The sequence below is a fragment of the Coenobita brevimanus genome, chromosome 66, assembly GCF_032717465.1.
Source record: "Coenobita brevimanus isolate Jiangsu-jjx chromosome 66, ASM3271746v2, whole genome shotgun sequence".
Classification (NCBI taxonomy): Eukaryota; Metazoa; Arthropoda; class Malacostraca; order Decapoda; family Coenobitidae; genus Coenobita; species Coenobita brevimanus.
The window spans coordinates 28,575,693-28,596,977 of record NC_137019.1 but is presented as its reverse complement, the minus strand read 5'-3'; the positions used below and the strand labels follow the sequence as shown (position 1 = coordinate 28,596,977).

Genomic DNA, 21,285 nt, shown 5'->3' with positions numbered 1-21,285 from the left:
TGAACTTTCTTAGCAATGTACCGTACCACTGTGGCATACTGTGAAGTCACGTAACACTGTGGCATACCACCAAGCCACGTAACACTGGCATACCACCAAGCCACGTAACACTGTGGCATAACACCAAGCCACGTAACGCTGTGGCATATCACCAAGCCACGTAACGCTGTGGCATACCACCAAGCCACGTAACACTGTGGCATACAACAAAGCCACGTAACACTGTGGCATACCACCAAGCCACGTAACGCTGTGGCATACCACCAAGCCACGTAACGCTGTGGCATACCACCAAACCACGTAACGCTGTGGCATACAACAAAGCCACGTAACACTGTGGCATACCACCAAGCCACGTAACACTGTGGCATACCACCAAGCCACGTAACGCTGTGGCATACAACAAAGCCACGTAACGCTGTGGCATACCACCAAGCCACTTAACACTGTGACATCACCATCATTCCACGTAACACTGTGGCATTACCATCAAGCCATTTAAGACTGTGGCATCACCAGCAAGCCACTTATCACTGTGGTATCACTATCAAGCCACTTAACACTGTGGCATCACCAGCAAGCCACTTATCACTGTGGTATCACTATCAAGCCACTTATCACAGTGGCATCACCAGCAAGCCACTTATCACTGTGGTATCATTATCAAGCCACTTATCACTGTGGCATCACCAGCAAGCCACTTATCACTGTGGCATCACCAGCAAGCCACTTATCACTGTGGTATCACTATCAAGCCACTTAACACTGTGGCATCTCCATCAAGCCACTTAACACTGTGGCATCACCATCAAGCCACTTAACACTGTGGCATCACCATCAAGCCACTTAACACTGTGGCATCACCATCAAGCCACTTGCGCGATATGGACAGCAATTAAAATCTCAGTCAGCTCGGCTATTAGAAAAATAAATAAATTAATCATCAAGAAATCCCAGGAATGTTATCGCCCAGACAGAAGGAAGATAAGACGACACCAAAGCCCATCACAGCGTCGGTCTTCTGTCCAGCTGTATCGAGAGAGAAGGAACCGTTAAGGGAAGAGGCATGTTTTAAAATGCTAGGGATACTTAAGAAGTAAGGGAGCTCTATCTATCAGCTACGGACCAACAAAACATCACTTGCAGGAGCAGCCAATACCCTACTCTCGGGGCCCATGCGAACAATCCGTCAGCGAAGGGACATAGAAAGCTGACGCAACGTATCGGACTCGGTAACCCATGGGCTTCAGGAAACTTGGGGGAGAGGCATTACCAGAAGAGCGGTAATCCAGGGAGATTAAGTCACAAGGCACTGAGTCTGGGAGGTGGTGAAGACGATGTTAATACCTCACCGTCAACGACTGTCGAAGTAAATCTGAAAAGCATAAACATTCACCAACAGACTCGAAATCGAGGATGGCCTGCAGACTCCAGTCACCAGATGAACACCAGCATGATGCACCAAATCTAACATTCTGAGACGGACATCTGTAGCAGAAGAGAAGACATAACACCCACATTAAAGTTTAGGGAGAGAGAGAGATAGAGAAGGGGGGGGAGAGAGAGAGGGGGGGATGGCAGACGTAATTCATTTTTTATGTGAATATTGATGTAATATATTTATATAATCGAGACAACACTTGTCAACACTGCATATTGCACTTACTACCTTGAAAGTATCCATCAATATTATGGACAAATATGGTCTATAAGCTGTCGGTAAGTTATGCAATCCCAGGCGTCACTCAAATAAAAAAACCTCTAACTTATATTTTATTTATATCTTCCTAAAGGTGTTATTTCCTACCGTTAAGTAAACTAACCATGTTAATTCGCACCAATACAGCTTCACGTACTAAACTTTCATTTTGTCAGATCTGGCAATGTTTCCCAGGGCAAGAACGGGACAGTGATGGCCGTTAGTGTCAGCACCACAAAAATGACGACCGACCTGAAGGAACTCATCCTGGACCAGGATTCATAAACATACGACTAATTCCATCTCGTGATTAAGATATGGGCTTCCAGTAACAACAAGAGGCGTGGGAAGTTAATGATTATCCTTCCTATGCCTTTAAGAAACACAGTTCTCACTTACAACATGGAATTGCTTGTAAAAGTGTTTGTGAATCTGTTCTGTGGTGATTTTGAAATGTATTACTCAACAACCCTCCTCTCATTCTAACAGCAAATACATGACATACCCAGTGGTGAGGAAGGGAACACATGATTATAAGACAAAATGATTATCACACAATGTAATTTCAGGTTTACATAGTGTTCTAATAGCTAAAATTTTCAGAGACTGGATGTTTGATAGACATTGGTTACTAAAATTTTTGTTGACAGCCTATGTATTACTTATTCAATTTTACCAGCAGTTTTAGCTAGTAAATGTTATATATCAGGCGTTGACTTCCTCATCAAAAATAATGTAGTTCCAAGAACACACACACACACACATACACACACACACACACACACACACACACACACACACACACACACACACACACACGCACACACACACATACACACACACACACACACACACACATCCTAATCCCATTACATTCTTTCCTTTTTTTCCAGCAACAGAAAATGTTGTCTATTACTTTTACTTACATGCAATAATGAACTTACAATTGAGTCAGAATGGTCACTGCTAGTGGCAACGTTGTTTGTCCCGGCACAGAAATTTATAAACCACATTATATACCATTGTGCTTATCTTTAATGAAATATATATGTTTAAATAATTCATAACTGTCAATGATAAAATTGGTAATGACGATTTTTTGTGTATCCAAACTGCAGCAGTTTGTGAGAACTAATGTTCTGTGTCCCAAATAAATTATATGGACAACATTCTGGGTCTCAATGCCATTATAATAATCACAAAATAATTTACATTACAACTTGCTAAAAGAGAGAATAGCTGCACACCACAAAATACCTTCAAACCTACAACAGCGAACTCTTCCGCACCACCATACAATGAATGACAAAAATTCAAATATATACACAATATACTGTGTATATATATATATATATATATATATATATATATATATATATATATATATATATATATATATATATATATATATCGTTTCATTTCGTTTCGTTTTTAAAGGCTCCAACATGCTTGCATGTGTCGGCCTTGGTCACCTAATGGCGGCTCTCCACGCTGCCTCCCTGTTCAGTCCCTTAACCCTGAGGTCACACTTAATGACCTCGTCCCATGTCTTTCTCGGTCTACCCCTCATAACCCCACCCCCAATATTAACACTTCTCACCTTCCTCACCCAATTATCATCCCCCATCCTCTCCACATGTCCAAACCATCTCAATCTACCTCTCCTCATCACAACATCAATACACTCCAGTCCTATCCTACCTCTCAACTCTTCCATCGTAAACCCAGCCCCTCCAGGCCTTGGACGCAGGGACGCACTGCACATCCACCTAATCATTGTCACTTCCGTACGTCTGAGCCGGCGAATATCTTCCTCCTTCACTGCCCAGGTCTCACTACCATACAACATTACACTCCTAACACATGCTACATACAAAGACCCCTTAGCACGTAGGGAGAGTCCTCTCAATGTCAGGAGAGGCAAGAGCTCCCTGAACTTCTTCTAACCACTTCTCACCCTAGCCACAGAGCTAGCTCCAGCCCCACCTCCAGCACACAACATGTCTCCCAAATAACAAAACTCTTCCACACACTCAAGAGATTCACCAGCAAGTTCAATCCTTTCACCTCTGACAATCTCCACCTGCTCACCCCTACATGCCGCACACATAAAATCAGCATTATCTCGCAGTCTACCTCTGAATCCACTACATCTCTTATGCATCCTTTTATCACAAACACCGCACAAGATGGAATTACTTCCCACGCCCTTGTGGCAAACTGCACATGGCCACTCTCCCTCGTCTTTGACAGTACAGCCACCAGCCCTAGATATCATCGCTTTTGTTTTATCTGCATTTACCCTTAGGCCCTTGTGCCCCATACCATCTCTCCACTTCCTAAATCTTTCCTCCGCCTCCCTTTCGTTCTCTGCAATCAACACCAAATCATCAGCATACAACAACTCCCACGGGAGTCCGTTTCTAAAGTCACGTGAAAGGGCTTCAAGTACCATGATAAACAACATGGGACTCAAGACTGACCCCTGATGCACACCAACATTCACGGAAAACTCATCACTCAAATCTCCATTCACTCTTACCTGGGTGTGAGCACCCACATACATAGCCATAACCACCCTAACCAGCCACTCTTCCAAGCCAAGCTTTCTCATTGCCCACTTCACCACCTCTCTAGGGACTCTGTCAAAGGCCTTTTCCAAATCAACAAAAACAAAATAAAGATCCCTTCTCCTACCAATATATATATATATATATATATATATATATATATATATATATATATACATATATATATATATTCCATGGATATCAAGTATTCTAAATAAACACTCAGTTGTGACTACAGGCACCTGCTTGAAGATGGATACACAGGTAATGCTGTCCATCTCACTTCCCCCTCTCCCTCCACGCACACAGACCTACAGGAACCCTCAATAAATGCTTATTTACATCGTTAGTAATGGGACACTCGACCAGCAAAGACTGCACCGTTTAGGAGATAATGCACACCCATATCGCAGCAACAAACATAAAAACTGGAAAAATTGTATCTGCTCGAACCTGAAGCAGGTCAACAGCATTTCAAGCCAGCGTGGCATCATATGATGTGCAAATGATAAGATGTGAGGGTGAGTCTGATTCTCCTACTGAGAAAGAGTTCCACTCCCAGCAGCAATGAAGGAGGTCCTACCCAACTTGAGAAAAATAATGTCTACAGTGTAGGGTGCCAAACTGAGTAGTGGGTGGATATGCCGCTTCTATTGCCACCTCATTAACCATCTCAATGCCCTGCTTACCCGTATGTGGAAGGAACCCCCCCCCCAATCTGTAACAATACTAGAGAAACTGAAAAACAAGGAATATAAATAGACCCAAAGCCTGCACAGTTGAGGTGGTTACTGAAATCAGCAACAGGCTAACAAACAGCACTCAATATTGTCTTAAACACAAACGGGATGATATTTCAACCTTAATAACAGATGTCTTTCATGCAGGATCGATGTCTGAACAAAATTAGTACAGATGGCTCCATACCTGACTTCAGTGTCGGATTTGCAGCCATCAGTGAAAACAGGAACTGACCTGTATGAGTAGGCTGGCTGAAAAATCACTTTATAAATACGTCACACACACACACACACACACACACACACACACACACACACACACACACACACACACACACACACACACACACACATCGATTGAAAAATAATATCAGTATTCACACGATTTTACAGTAAAAAATAATAATAATAATAATAGTAGTAGTAGTAGTAGTAGTAGAAGTAGTAGTAGTAGTAACAATAATAATAATAATAATAATAATAATAATAATAGTGATAATAATAATGATGATGATGATGATGATGATCGTAATTTAAAAATAATAATCATAATAATAATAATATAGGCCAACTCTAAATGCCAAATGATGTTGTATTCATGAACAGTTCCTTTCCAATTTAGCCCAAACTTGGTGGAAGGTTAATTTTACAAGAGAGAGAGGGGGCGGGGGTTGATTTTGAGAACAACCAGTCAAACGATAAGGTCACAGAGAAATGTCGAGCGTCAAGATTACACGGCAATGTCAACTTTATTTGCATTTATCCATTTTACACCAAACTTTGTAGTGGTGGGTGGTGGAGACCATCATCCACTCACTTGATGTAGTAGTTCGTATGTCGTCTTTCACTTTTGTGTGTGTGTGTGTGTGTGTGTGTGTGTGTGTGTGTGTGTGTGTGTGTGTGTGTGTGTGTGTGTGTGTGTGTGTGTGTCTACACTCCTCTTCTCCTGTTTCTCACATCCCTTCTGTCACCATTACTACACTTCTTTCCACTTTAGATGGCTCTACATTGAGTGACAGGCCTAATGGTTTCCTTTAACATATGAAACCATTGACAACTGTGGATGGCAACCCTCGAACCAAATAACAGGCTGATGTAGACCGACGATGGTGGCCCTGTTAAACGAGAGAAAAGGTGCAAATATCGGCTAAATATCCATAGTCTTCCCCGCGCATAGCCGTGGCGAGGTCCTATTTATTTGATAAGAACTTCGGATCGCTGCACGGGACGGCTTTACAGGGGAAATTGTTTGCCTGTAGTTTATGGGTCTATTCGTCCGGACAGACCTGAGTTACACAAAAGATTTTGGCGCTGTTCAGAAAAAAATTCAAGACTAAGTTGATTCGAGTGTAAAAAGAATCAGACAAAATAAAGGGCTCAGGGAAAGGATTCCATTCTGACAACAGTCATTCCAGCGTCACTCAGACAGGAAAAAGTCGACTTTACAAGTTTTCACTGGATTTACACCAAACTTGGTGGAAAGATTATGAGTAAGGCGAGAAAGAAGGGATTCGATTTTGAGAAAAATCGGTATACAATCAAGGTGACAGGGAAATGTCAACGATTAAGGCCACGAAGCAAGGTCAATTATGGAGTATTAATCCAATTAAAACGATATTGTGAAAGGCTTAACGTAAGGTAGGAAAGAAGGGATTCAATGTTAAAAAAACAAAAGGTCAAAGTGACAGGCAAGGTCAACGATCAAGGTCACATGACAAGGTCAAGTTAAGCAGTTAGAATCGAAAGGAAAAAAAAAAAAATGATAAAATTCAAAGTAACACAAAGGTTAAATTATTTCATTCGAGAACAGTCAGTCCAGTTGAAGGTCACAGGGAAAGGTTAAAGCTCAGGGTCAGATGACAAGGTTAACTTAAACTATTTTAATCTGGTACACATCAGATTGAGTGAGATGGATGATGCTACGGTAAGAACACAGGAATTACAATTTAAGAAATTTCTCTCAGTGGTCAAGGTCACAGAAGGAGTTGAAAGACTGACCCATAGGAATTTGTGTGTCACGAAGATAACCAAAACAGTCCTGATCTGATTTAAATCAAACGTTCAGTAATGGAAGAGCCACCTGAGTGGCTCGGCTACTTTATAATTATAATAGGTCAAAGATCACGCTATATGTCAAGGATTAATTAACGTTCACATTATAAAAAAGGAATTAGGGCAATGTAAAGATTAAAGGATTCGATTTTGAGAACAATCCATAAAGGTCAAGATTGCATAGCAAAGTAAAATTTTCAAACTAGTAAATTAAAGTTTTCAAATGATTGGAAAAAACCTGCTGTAAAGATGGTGGAATAGCTGAGAATGAAGGTTGGAATTTCTTAACAGATCAAAGATCAAGGTAACCTAACACTGTTTTGAGTCAAACGTGATGGAAAGGCTGACGGTCAGGCAAGATGGAAATATGATAACTAAGAATAATCCTTCGAAACTAAAGCTATAAAACAAACTTAAATGTTTTGCCTGGAGACTGTTTGTAAAGTGTGGGTTGTTCCATTCACTGAGTACTCATGCTTGTTATTATCATTAAAACAATGACGATAGAAATATAAACAGTAAATATAATAGCATGTTAAAAATATTTTACGAGAACGATAAAAAATAATAATGATAAATACAACAACAACAACTATTACTACTACTACTACTACTACTACTACTATTGCTACTAAAATAATAGTAATAATAATAATAATAATAATAATAATAATAATAATAATAAAAACAACAGCAACAACAACAACAATAATAATAATAATAATAATAATAATAGTAATAATAAAAAAAGAAGAAGAAGAAAATCCCTGGGAAAAAATTATAACAGAGGTAAAAAAAAGTCCGTAATTTCACCAAAGGCTGTTAAAGGGTTGTTGGTAATATAGCTATGAACACTGCACAAAAAAGCAGTGATTTACCTCCTACCATAAAGATAACAAAGAAACTCTGAAGAACACAAAATATCTGATGTGTGTGTGTGTGTGTGTGTGTGTGTGTCAGAATGAGAACTGAACGCACTGGAGTGAGGCAAGGATACAGGATGTGGGAGATGAGGAGGAACGACGATACTGGCGACTCTGATGGTTGGTCCAGCAGTGTCTGCACGAAGACCACCCACAAGGACATGTATGGCGTCATGTTTAACAACTGATGTGTATTTACCCGTGAAGGACGCCCTTCATGCTCTCAGACACGCAATAGGACTAAGTTTCCTGTGTGTATATATATATATATATATATATATATATATATATATATATATATATATATATCTATATATATATATATATATCATCATCAGCCGTTTGAGTATCCACTGCAGGACCGGCCTATCCCGACTGAAGTCGGGACGATACAGCCAATGTATCTCTACCAAGTGGGATAGGCTGTCTGGTAGAGATTGTATGTAGGGTGAGAAGTGCTTGTTAGTGTAATTGTAGTGTTGGAGTGGCTTTGGCTGTGTGTGTAGTCTGTGAACCAAGTGTAATCAGCCCACGCAAGCCGACTGGGTGCCAGCATACTTTACAGTAAGTGACACTGGTTCAACCACAGCACCCCTGGTGTCCGCCAATGCAGTAAGTGACCGGGTGAACACTCCCAAAGTTTATTACCCTGGCGGGGCGCGAACCCTGGTCCACCCGTGTATGAAACGCACACTCTACCACTGTACCACAGAGGCCCCCATATATATATATATATATATATATATATATATATATATATCAGAAGAGGAAAGAAAAACAAATGAACAAAAGAATATAATAATCCATTCATTAGATTACTGGCGCTGTCCATTCATTAAAAAAAAAAAAAAATGTAACAGTTGGACTTCAACAGCTGTAGGTTGAAGTTTGAGGGGAAACAACTCCAGGGAAGCGAGTTCCAGATAGTTGTAGTTCGGGGAATAAATGAATTCTGATTGAAGTTCTGCAATATGGCTGTATGACATTCTAGTCATAAATGATACCAGATGCCCATGTAGCACGAGGGAAAGCATGGAGGTGTAGTAAAATGGACTTAACCTCGTCTGAGCATTTGACATAAAAGTATCTGTAAAATAATGCCAGGGAGGCAGCATTCCTTCTTACCTGTAGAATAGGTAGTTTATAATGGCAGGGTTGTTGATAATTCCAGCAGCTTTGTTCTGAATTTTGTTTAGTTTTTGTGCAAACTCTCCACATCCGCTCCACAATGGTGAGAAATATTCTAGCTGAGAGGGCATGTGGTTCTTTTAAATTACATCTAACTGCTCGACAGTGACGTTACGGACTCTGTACAATAATCTAAGTTTCTTTTAAGTGGTTTTAGCATGTGATCTGACATGAGAGGTCAAGCTGAGGGTATTCTTAAGTGAAACTCTGAGAGTTTCAGTGCTTTTAGAGATAGGAATATTAGTAGCAATATCTATTAGTAAATTATATATATTTAATTGTAGCAGCATAAACTCGTGGATTGTGCAATTATCTTTCTTCATGGCACCCCGTAGTGCGCAAAAAACGAAGGAAATTTGTTAAAACTTTTTGTTTGTTATAAACTTGAAGATAAACATCCACGGCATCATCAGGTGAAAAAAAAAAAAAAAAAAAACTCTCTATCTTTGCATAGAACCATACGTAAGTTTATGTACGTGAGTAGTGAAAAAATGAAAAAAAAAATCAATTATTTTTTTGTTTATTATAAACTTGAATATAAACATCCATGGGATCATTTGGTGAAAATAAAAAATCTCTCTCTCAGTCTTTGCGTTGCACCACGTGTGCGTTTACGTAGGAGTCGAGTTATTTAAGGTGATACACGGCCAGCACAGCCTGAGCTGTGGCTCGTAATCCATTGGTTAAATGAGACAAGGTTAGTTTGTCCCCATTCATTAATCTTAGATAAGTCTTGATATACAGATATGGCTGCACTGAGTTGAGAGTTAGAGATATTAAATTTTGTGAATGGGTGTCTGAGTATGAATGAACTGTGAAGTGTTGTATCATCAGCATATGAATGTATGGGATTCTGGGTGACAGATAAGAGATCATCAATATGAACCAGGAATAGGGTTTGTGCCAGAACTGATCCTTGTGGCGCACTGAAGTTAACTGAGTGGATATTGGAATAAATGTCATTTACTTTTACTCTTATTTATCTGTCACTGAGATATGAGGAATGCAGAGGAATCGCTAGTCAATAGCAAGGGAATTTGGACAGCAGGGAACAGTGCCACACTCTGTCGAAAGCTTTAGAAACATCAAGGTCTACTGCATGAGTTTCTCCATGTTGGTCAATTGACTGATGGATGGTATGAGACAGGAGATTGAGTATATTAATGGTGGATCATCTGTTGCAAAAACCATATTGTCTATCACGAATTATGTTGTTGGACTGTAGGTGTTTAACCATGTGCCTATATGTTCATTTTTTTCATTCATTGCCAGACGCCATGTATCCCAACCGGGGTGGCCAAGGGCTTAGAGTTAATTGTTTTACAGGGAGGTGCACTAATCCTCCACCAACCCCACTTGACACGTAGGGATGCCAACAGCATCTGGTGTTCCCAGGCGGTCACCCATCCAAGTACTAACCAGATCCAACGTTGCTTAACTTCGCTGATCGGATGGGAAGCGGTGTACTCAACGTGGTATGGCCGTTACAGCTTCAAATACTTTACAAAGAGAAAATGTGATACCTATTGGTCTTCAATCAGAGGAACTTCCTTTCTTTGGAATTGGGTGGATATTGGCTTCTTTCCATGAATTATGAAATGAATAAGTATGTATGCATAGTCTAAATAATTTAGCTAGAACAGAGGCAAGTTCTGGGGAACAGTTTTTTCAAAACAATTGGAGGAATTCCATCTGGGCCTGGAGCTTTGTTGGTTGGTAATATGTCTAGGATGGATTTTACTTATCTAGTCTGTATTTTAAGTGGAACAATTTTGGGAGAGTCAAGTTCTAGTACTGAGACGTTCTGGCTGACTTCCTCGGGATGTTTTGGCTGACTTCCTCTATGGTACAATTTCTGGCAAATGTACTGGCAAAGATATTTGCTTTACCACACAGGCCATTTGTATTGCTGACATCTGAAAATTTTAATGGGGGAGTGGGTCATGGGTTGTTTAAGATATTATTGAAAAAACTGAGAGTTGACCAGAATATTCTATTGTCATTAGGACTTCCAAGTAGTTATGATGCTTGATTTTGAAGACAGTTGATTTAGCAATTTACTGAGATTTATTACAGCTTTTGAATGGTTTCTAGCAATTTTTAACTGACAGAGTGATTCAAATGCTTTTTTTTTTTAATTTTAAGTATCAGTTATATCTTGATGATTTTGGGGCCGTTGTTCTGGGACAATTGCTATTAGCCTGCGCCGCCCCTGGACGGTTTAAAACGTCCATACATAACACACGCCTGGATCCCATTGGCATAAATAAACGTCCTGCATTGCAGAAGTCATCAGCGAAACATTTTTCAAGATTGGCAGCTGATTTTTGCGGCATATGGGGCAAACCTTCCTCTACTTGTCACCAGGTGGCAACACGCACTGACCTCATGTGACCCATGGTCAACCCACGCTCTTTCACTCTGTCTCCATCCCTAACCTGAGCATCATGTCGCACCGCGGTCTCTCCTATGAAGCTATCCACAGAATCCTATTCACTGGCAAGAGTGATTTGCCTGTCAACGACGATGTTGTAGACAAAGACTACTTGCTGCCTGAAGACATTAGCAGCAGTAGTGATGAGGAAGTGCCGTACCCAAGGAAGGTGAAGTATGTGAGGTACCACAGGGGTGGCGGAGCACAAATCGCATCCCAAGCACGTATTCCTGCCTCTCTACAGCAGGAAGACGACTCGAGTGAGGACGATGACGATGACAAGGAGGCAATTCCCGATGCAAGTGCCAAGTATGCAACCACTCCAAAGTTCAGCCCAAAACTCAGAGGAAGGACAGTAGATATCAGAGTGGGGAATGCAGTGTTGGACTGTGGTTACCTCCCTACTTCAAGGTATACCATACCCTTGTAAACTACTAATAATGTGTGTACTTGCGATATATGACACTATATAATTGTAAGGCATTGCAAGTATGTTGGAACATTAGTGTAAGTTGAGAAAATATTTAGTGTAAGCAGAAAAGACAAACACATATCAGTACAATGTGTGACATATCGGCGTCTCTCAGTGAATGAAAGCCTTTTTACCCTATATTTGCGTGTGAACACATGAGATTGTGTGTACTTGCGATAACTGGAGCTCTTGTAAGGTCTTGTAAATATGTTTGAACAGTGTTTTTAGTTGAGAAATGAAATACTATAAGCAGAAAAGACACACACACTGTATACTGTGTGAGAAATCAGCACTTCCCAGGTGTTTTGTATGTAACCTTATGCTTATTTACCCTATTTTTGACTGTGAAAACCATTGTTCTCATATAAGAAGTATAAATTCATACAAAATGGATCTTTTTATGCCTTCCAGGAGAGAGTTTGGGTGAGTTGCCACTTGGATTGGTGGGTGGGAAAACATAAGGACGGGGCCTCCATAGGAAACGCTTGTTGCACCTGGGACTTCAGTACACCTGTTTATACTCAAAGGTGAGGTCTTATATGATGGTTTTCTATTGTTTCTCATCAAAACCGAACTTTTTAGGCAAAAAACTCGAGGTCAAAAATTTGCCAGGATGGAGGTGTATTTACCGTCAGAATGGGCGGGGACGTCATGAGTTAAACCATATTGGGGAGTTCGATCTTTTAGAGAACTGTTGACTTGGTATGAACAATTCCATACCAGCTTGCATTAAGTCATTAATGTGGCACTGGGTAGAAATGACATCACTAAATAAGAAAGACTACCATGAAATGTTAGCAAGATTAACTTCTAAATCCATCTCAGTTTGCCCTATGAAAATGCCATTGGGTCACCCTGACAGGTTCAGAATGGAGAGATTTGGGGGAGACAACTCATGAGGGTTTGATGAGAATATGGTTGGAAGGTCCAAATGGAGACAGTACTTCTGTCCTGTAATGATCTGAATTATTTGTCTGGAATAGATCCAAGAGATGGGCATTATAGTCAAGATTATAAGGTATTCTGGTTGGTTGCTTTACCAACAGCGTGAGATTATATGACTCTGCAAACAACTCACACTCTAGACCATTATCGTCAGTCCTAGCAGAATGTAGTAATCATTCTGCATTATGTACGTTAAAATCACCCAAAGTGCTAATTTCGGTGCTAAGGGTAAGGTTAAGATTATTCAACTGTGTGGATATGGAGTCAAATACACTGGGTTCTGAAGAAGCACTGGTTGAGTGACAAACTAAGCAGATATAATTGGCAATATTTAGTTAATTTACTTATACATGATCACCAGGAACACAAAATGGGGATATCTCAGTAGAGGGAGAGATTTGGCATTCTCTGAGGAACAGGGCTAGAGAGGATATGGTTTATAGGAAAAAATGAACTGAATTCATAATGGTACACGGTTATTGATGAAAAATAAGGATGCACCCGCGCTTCTTCACCGATGAGCATGAATGGAATTTGCAACAGTTGGTGCCGGCACAATCGCTTGATGGCCCTACTTTGCCTGCGGTGGCAATCCGAGATACCACCATGTTTGCTGATATTAATGCAGTGGACATTGCTAAAGGGTATGGAACTAGGTGTGAATTCTTATGTGAATGCTGTTGTGTGGTGTAGACAGTTGAAGGTAGAGATCTTAAGAGAGTATGCTGGTCTACACTCTGTGTAAATGAAAGCACTGAAACTGTTCAGCAAAGGGAGATCTTCAGGATCAGGTCCTGAGAGCTGGTGAAACAGGAGCTTCAGCTCTTCCTATCACCAGCTTACCATCCACCTCCGGAGTGCCTCCATGTTCGACTGGTGCTACAGTCTACTCAAAATTTATATAGTTTGCCCTTATAGCTTTAATTTGAAGCGTGTGTGTGTGTGTGTATATATATATATATATATATATATATATATATATATATATATATATATATATATATATATATATATATATATATATACACATATATATATATACATATATATATATATATATATATATATATATATATATATATATATATATATATATATATATCATCATCATCATCATCAACATCAGCCATTGATGTCCACTGCAGGACTGGCCTCTCCCTACCAACACAGGGACGATACAGCCAATGTATCTCTACCCAGTGGCTTAGGCTGTCTGATGAAGACTTTACTGTATGTAGGGTGAGGAGTGCTTGTGAGTGTAATTGTAATGTTGGAGTGGCTTTGGATGTGTGTCTAGTCTGTGAACCAAGTGTAATCGGCCCGCCTTAAGCTGACTGGGTGCAAGCAAACTAGTATGCGACACTGGTTCAACCAGAGCACCCCTTATGTCCGACAAAGCGGTCAGTGGCTCGGTGAACACTTCTCAAAGTTTTTACAACTCTGGCAGGATGCGAACCCATGTACACCAGAGTACGAGATGCACATTTTACTACTGTACCACAGAGGCTCCATATATATATATATATATATATATGTGTGTGTGTGTGTGTGTGTGTGTGTGTGTGTGTGTGTGTGTATGTATGTATGTACAGGCTGACAGATGTAAACTGAGACTGTTTCAAGCCCAATCACTAGCCCTCTGTGTCCCGTTGATGTTCATATGCACCTGAAAGTTTTGTCACTGTGACTCCCATTCACGTTTATAAATGCACTGCAGTTGCAAAGTCCATCATTTGCACATTTTTCAAACTTTGTGCATGATTTTGGGTACGTAGACGTGAGGCACCTTCCTCTACCTGAGGCCAGGTGAGGACAATGCCTTACACCACGTGACCTCCTACCCCATGCACACCATTGTCTCGGCATCTCACCTGTTACCAGTGACCTAGCCAGTAAAGACATGTCGCGTCACAGTACAAATTTAAGGCGAGAGTGATTCCCAGATCTATAACAATGTGGAGGACAAAGTTTACATAGCATTAGAGGAAGAAACATGTAGAAGTGATGAGCAGATAACGTCGCCAAGGAAGGTACGGTAGGTTGATGTGTTTGGTGGGCAAAACAGTGCTTATATCGCCTATATTACTGGGTGAAAACCAATATACTCTTGTACTACATATAAATTCGTATCAAGTAAATAAATATGTATGTATTCTGAGTGGTTTGGAATAGTTACCCCTTCATAGTAAACGTCTTCTTTAGAGCTGGGCTTAATAGAAGATGGTACCAGGTGAGGGTATTGTCACCTGTAGCAGGCATTTCCAAGCTAAGGTGAGCAGTTTCTTTCCTAATTTTCGATGTTTCTTATAAAAAGCGGAGGTTTTAGCCCCCCCCCAAAAAAAAAAAAATCCTGTATTGGGGGAGGTCATTGGTGAAAAATCTACCGGGACATGCTGGGCTAGAAATGGGTTGTATAAAGAATACAGTATCATCTGAACGTAGCAAAGTGGTATATAAATGTACGTCATGGGTTTCAAGGAATTAATTTTTGCTCTGTACTCTGATTGTAAATAGTACACATTATTTATATATACTTGTTTACTTATACGAAGCTTCTTCACCACTGATTTTCACATCAATTGTGTAATTCCTCAGCAAACGAGTGTGAAAAGTGACCGAATGACCTTCAAGGCATTGAAAGGACCAGAACTGAAATGTCTACACGAAAGCTATATATTTAATAAGCAATTTTCAGTCAGACTCGAGGACTTTCGGTTTCCCTCATACACTTTGGTTCTTCCCTGCAGTAGGCTACATTACTGTTAACGAGGTAATTCCTCATAAACTGCTGCATTTCTAATTCTCTAAATTGCTTCCTTCAGTATACATCAATTACTTTTCTGGTGCACGATCAGTGTCATTCAGTACATTTCACCGATTCATCCGTGTATTGTGCCTTCTACTCGGTTTTTTCATTCTTGTCATTTTTCTTCTTTAATTCACCCGTCATCACATCTTTCATGTAGCTACGCCAATGTAACATCTTCATTTGCTTCTCCCATTACTTTATATCATACTGCCATTTCCAGGTACATTAAATCATCTTATTCTTCATCCACACCTCACGCACTTCCCTTCCAATACTTCCATCCTTTTCCATTTCCAAGCATTTAGGGCCCACTCCTTACGTCCGTACAGCATAGTCAACATCACTATGCATTCATACCTACCCATCATTATGTGGATATGTATGATGGCACATTTATTACACCAAATTTAGTCACAGTTTGGATTCCTGACATATGTGCCCGAGCAAAAGATTTATCGCATCAGCAAGTAATGGGGGCAGAGGTCGGGAGGAAGACTGTGTAGTGGAGTAGCGAACTTTTTTTTGATATCCCAGCCATTTCTGAAGTTACAAGAAAGATGGACACCAGTTTGGAAATCGCACAAAAATCCCCAATTATTATCATTTTACAGGCCACTCTTAATACCCAATAGTTTTTCCATAAATCGAGGAAACGATGTTTTATAAGGCAGATTAGTGTAACAGCTGGCTGCTCAAGAAGTAACGGTTTAAGGATGGGTGAGTAGCTCAGCAGTATTTTCCGACGATTGCTGAGAGAGTTGGTTTTAGGAAGTGTAAATCAATATTTTTGGTGTAGTCTAATAAGTTCTTTTTAGTATTTTCAGGGGAGAAAATCAGAGGAAGATGATGAGCCACTTGAGACAATATTCAGCATTGCCTGACTTGCTTGCTCGCTCTCTCAAACACGTTCCACACTTTCAGTGTGGACACCTATTACATGTTATCTTGATAATCAAAAACATTACAGTCAGGTATGTCATTACTATCAACTGGTAATGAATAGCATACCTTTAAAAACACAGTTGATCTGTTGAAGCTTCATTTTTACCTCCATTATGGAGGTTATGTTTTTGCCAGCATTGGTTTGTCTGTTTGTGTTTGTCTCTGTTAGCAGGATTCCACAAAGTAGTTATGAAAGAATTTTGGTGACATTTTTTATAGAGATATGGTATGGCCCAAGGACCAATCCATTAAATTTTGGTGGTGATTCGGATCATCATCCGGATCCAGATATTTTTTGTGTGTTTTACCACGGATCTTCCAAAGTTCTGAATGAATTTCAGCAAAATGTTGTTGAAGGGTTGGTCATTGGCTAAGAAAAAAATGATTTAATTATCGGGTGGATCTGGATTCGGATTCGAATCATTCAGTGACATTGGCTAAGGTATGCACTCTCTGAATGCTTTCTTGTTGTATGTCTGTACTGGTTGTTTCTGTTTATCTATGCACTTCACTGATGTAATTGTATAGCATTATAATTATGATTACATTGTTTACAATGTGTACTGTTTTACTTATCAAGTTGTAGTGAGTCATGTTTATGCAGCATTGCCTACTCATCCAGGATTAGAGTAGTTTATTCCTGTTTATATTAGGTACCGTTTTCAATTAGCAGTTGTGATTATTAAATCCGCCAAGGAGATTATGTTTTTGCTGACGCTTGTTTGTTTATCTGTTAGCTCGATTACTCAAAAAGGTACTAGCGGATTTTTGTATATTTTTTTGGAGGGGTAGGGTATGGCTCTGGGAATAACTCTTTACATTGTGGTGGTGATCCAGATCATTTTCCGTAACCAGGAATTTTATGTTTGTTTCCCCACACGAGTTCTTCAAAAGTTCTACATAAATTTCAATGAAAGTTTGTGTAAGGGTGGGTCATGGGCCAAGAAAGAATTGATTTAATCTTGAGGCGGATCCTGATCTGGATCCGGATCTTGCAACCGAATTAGAGAGAGACTGCACTCTCTGAGGACTTTATAGTTTTTGTTTATTTTCAGCGTGACCTATTCTTTCTTGGTGTAGGCCGTGTATTACGAGGAATTATACACAAGTTATTAATTAACTTGGTCTACCGATTACCGCTCATTATATAATTTACCTGTATTTATATATAGATTTGGCAGTCACCAGTGGGATTTAACCTTTGCCTTACTTTGATATAGCAATATTTTAACTGATGTTTTTAAGGGCTGTATGGTAAATGGCTTCTCAATTAAATTTAAAAGTGTTCTTTTAAGTTAACTTTAATCCTGTTCTGCAATGAAGGCTTTTTATGATCTGAGCGCTGAGGATTTGACATGTTATTACCGAAGCGTCAGCCAATGGAATCAAGATAATGCTGTGTGCTTAAACCTTGGTAATCCTTTTCATTATTCGACCGCGCTTTTCATGAAACCAGACTTTAGTTGACATATATATATATATATATATATATATATATATAGATAGATAGATATAGATATTGATAGATAGATAGACAGATAGATTGATAGATAGATAGATATACATATAGATAGACAGATATATATATATATATATATATATATATATATATATATATATATATATATATATATATATATTGTGTGTGTGTGTGTGTGTGTGTGTTATATTTGTATTTAAATGATGTCAATTTATTTCGGTTGGTCATCAAACATAGGCCATCAACTTAGATGGGTATAAAGTAGACACTGGGATATACTTGAACCACGGATATTTCTCTCATTCTACTGGACACATGAGTGTTGAAGGAGTATTTCTTACACCATTTCAACGAGAATGTACTCGTTTTGAGTCACTAATATGTTTGTTGGACACATGAGGTTCTGTACAAGTCACACTACAGAGATTTATGACGGTTTTCCGGGTTATGTTTCGCTGTGGCAGCCAGTTACGTACTAGGTCACCATATGGCGGCTGGAGTGATTCGGTTATCGATGGCAGGCAAGTATGGCTATAAGGGTGAGATAAGGCAATTATAAGTATTTTGAGCATCCGAGGCAAAAGTGTCTATTGCAAGAGAAGAATAGTTGATTTAAATTGTTATAAACATGAAGATAATATAATTTATACCAATATCTACCATTTCAAAGCCGAACAGTAAGCGAGACAACGAACTTTTTTTTTTTTTTTTTATGCATATTAATCTTAAGTGATAATGTCGCGTTCACTAATAACGTTCCCATACAAAACTGATTGCTTCATGCAAAGAAATCTTTTTTTTTTTTTTTTCCTACTATTAATACCGTGATGTAGACCAGTAAAAATGATACAAGTACCAATGCATAAACAATCAAATCTTATGTTTGCAAGGCATATTACTCATGTTAGTTGTAACTATTGCATTGAGAATCCACCCGAATCAGTTACATAGGCAATTTTTTGAAGGTGTGTGAAAATTTAAATAGTTTTTCTGCGTATTGTCTCCAAATAAAAAAAAAATCACTAAGTTTGATAACTGATTTCATTAGTATAATATCACAAATTTATCCATGTTTAAGGATTCGCGAGGTTAAATTCTCTGGAGTAATTCTTCATGCAGCTGTCGGCCAGTTAATATAACCAAATTAAATGCAGTGAATATTATAGAGAAGTGTTAGGTTACGGATGGCAGGCCACGTGGATGGGCGGGAAAAAAAGGATGGGAGGAGGAGGAGGGTGAATTGCGCAAATGGAAGATATGGGGGGTGGAGAGAGGGGAACTGCATGATACTGATATTGCGTGTAATGCACAAGGACGCAGCAAGCTATGCAGAAGGGGTCTGGCAATGTATATATAAGAAAGGAACACACTGCACAGCACGCACATCCTTACTCCCTCCGGTGGACTACTGAGCTCCATCGCATTGCCACTCTCCCCAGGTCTTCGTTTCTTAGCAAGTAATATCCACATTTCTGTGTACACATCTTCCCGTGTTCCAATGAAATAAGTAAACATATTTTTTGTAACATAAGCAGCTGTACCAGTGTAGTCTAGGAAAGCTATGACAGTGTCTGTATATGTATTAGACCCTTTCGATGTGCGAGCAAAACTTTAGCCAAGGAAACCACGCATCCGCAGCGTGAACATACGTAAATCCATATCATATTATAAAAATATAATGTCTTGTGCAACCCTTCAGCCTTACCCCAAGATGCCTACTAACTATATACCCTTTATGACCCGCAACTAAAAATCAGACATGCCTCCCAAGGGCATTACTTCCTGCCCTGAGGTTGATATTGTTGTTGATGATCCCCAGTCCCTCTAATCGAACAGACCAATTAACTACAATTAAGCAACTCCCCGTAAGGGATGGTGATATAATTATGTTCCCTATACTGTTGAAGCTGTGCCTTCGTGTTAGTGTGACATGTGCTGTTCAGGACTCCATTAGGTGTGTAATATTCCCTGGGCCTATTGTACAAGGTGCGTATGTCTTATCTGTAATTCCGTTACACCCAAATCCAAGCTGTTTGAAGTTTTGTACTGCCCTGTTCATTAAGCGAATTTGTAGATATTTCTTCAATGATAACGTGAGATATCCGGAGGTACTATGTTGCAGAGAGTTTGGTAATGCATGTGTGGCGTTTGTTTTATGTGCCTAGGTGTGCTGTCTGTGTTGAAATGACATGATTGTTGTGCATCTGCATTTTGGTTGCTTAGAACGGTCTGTCTCTTAAATCGATAGTCTAACAGGGAGGATATAGTTTCTGAGTGCAAGTGAGCTGTTGGAATGGTTTTGGTGCAGCCGATGTTGATGCGTTGCGTAGGGTGTTCTGTGTGGTGTCCAAGGTTGTCAAGATGTTGTAGTGAGTATTAGATGGAATAGGAACCCATTTGGAAGAGGCATAGGTCATCACTTATGTAATGGACTTTCTGTAAAGAAAATGTTTTCCTAAGTCGAGAAAAAGAAAGTGCCGTGAATGCATTAAGACTGGAGGTGGATCACTTCTTGACGTCCTTTACGTTGTCTTTGAAGGTGAGTCCAATGTCACTAATCTAAGAATATTTTTTGATGGTGTCTGTGCCACAGGGATAATGTTACGGAAGATGTCATACGAGTTACTGTGGGCTCTTTTTCTGCTGGTGATAAATGTCGTGTTAAGGCGATCGTCAGTTTCTTTTCCTCGACTTAAAGTCTGCGGTGTATTGAGATCTGTTGCAGTGTGCAGACGGTGACTGCAGTGGGGTGTGCGATTGTCATGGCGATGTCATCTGCATGTTAGGCGGTGTGTGTGGGTGGCAGGGATGTGGAAATATGCGTGTATACGATGAACAAGGCGAATGAGAGAAAGAAACCCTGTGGTACTCTTAGGGATAATTCTCATTCGTCATGACTTGCTCCGAAATTTAGCAGAAGTTTGTCTGCCAGATATACTGTTGGTAACTCAGTGTTATGGTGGTGTTCTCCATATTTATGTTTAAGATCATGGTGATTAATTTGCACTGGAAGTAGTTATGAAAGGCTTTA

General features: G+C 39.7%; 2 long non-coding RNA genes and 1 other non-coding gene across 3 annotated transcripts in view; 2 read left to right on the top strand and 1 right to left on the bottom strand.

Moving 5' to 3' along the window:
• LOC145405233 (uncharacterized) overlaps window positions 1-2,050 on the top strand; it is a 39,794-nt gene extending 37,744 nt beyond the window's left edge. The window contains exon 5 of the long non-coding RNA XR_013898315.1: window positions 1,876-2,050. This is a non-coding gene — a long non-coding RNA (uncharacterized LOC145405233). The remainder of the gene's footprint in view (window positions 1-1,875) is intronic.
• The window catches only part of LOC145405234 (uncharacterized), a 40,366-nt gene that overhangs the window by 11,170 nt on the left and 7,911 nt on the right, over window positions 1-21,285 (top strand). The gene's annotated exons all lie outside the window — the stretch shown is intronic.
• On the bottom strand, window positions 10,543-10,661 carry LOC145405399 (5S ribosomal RNA). Its single transcript, XR_013898350.1, has one exon. It is a non-coding gene; the product is annotated as a 5S ribosomal RNA (ribosomal RNA).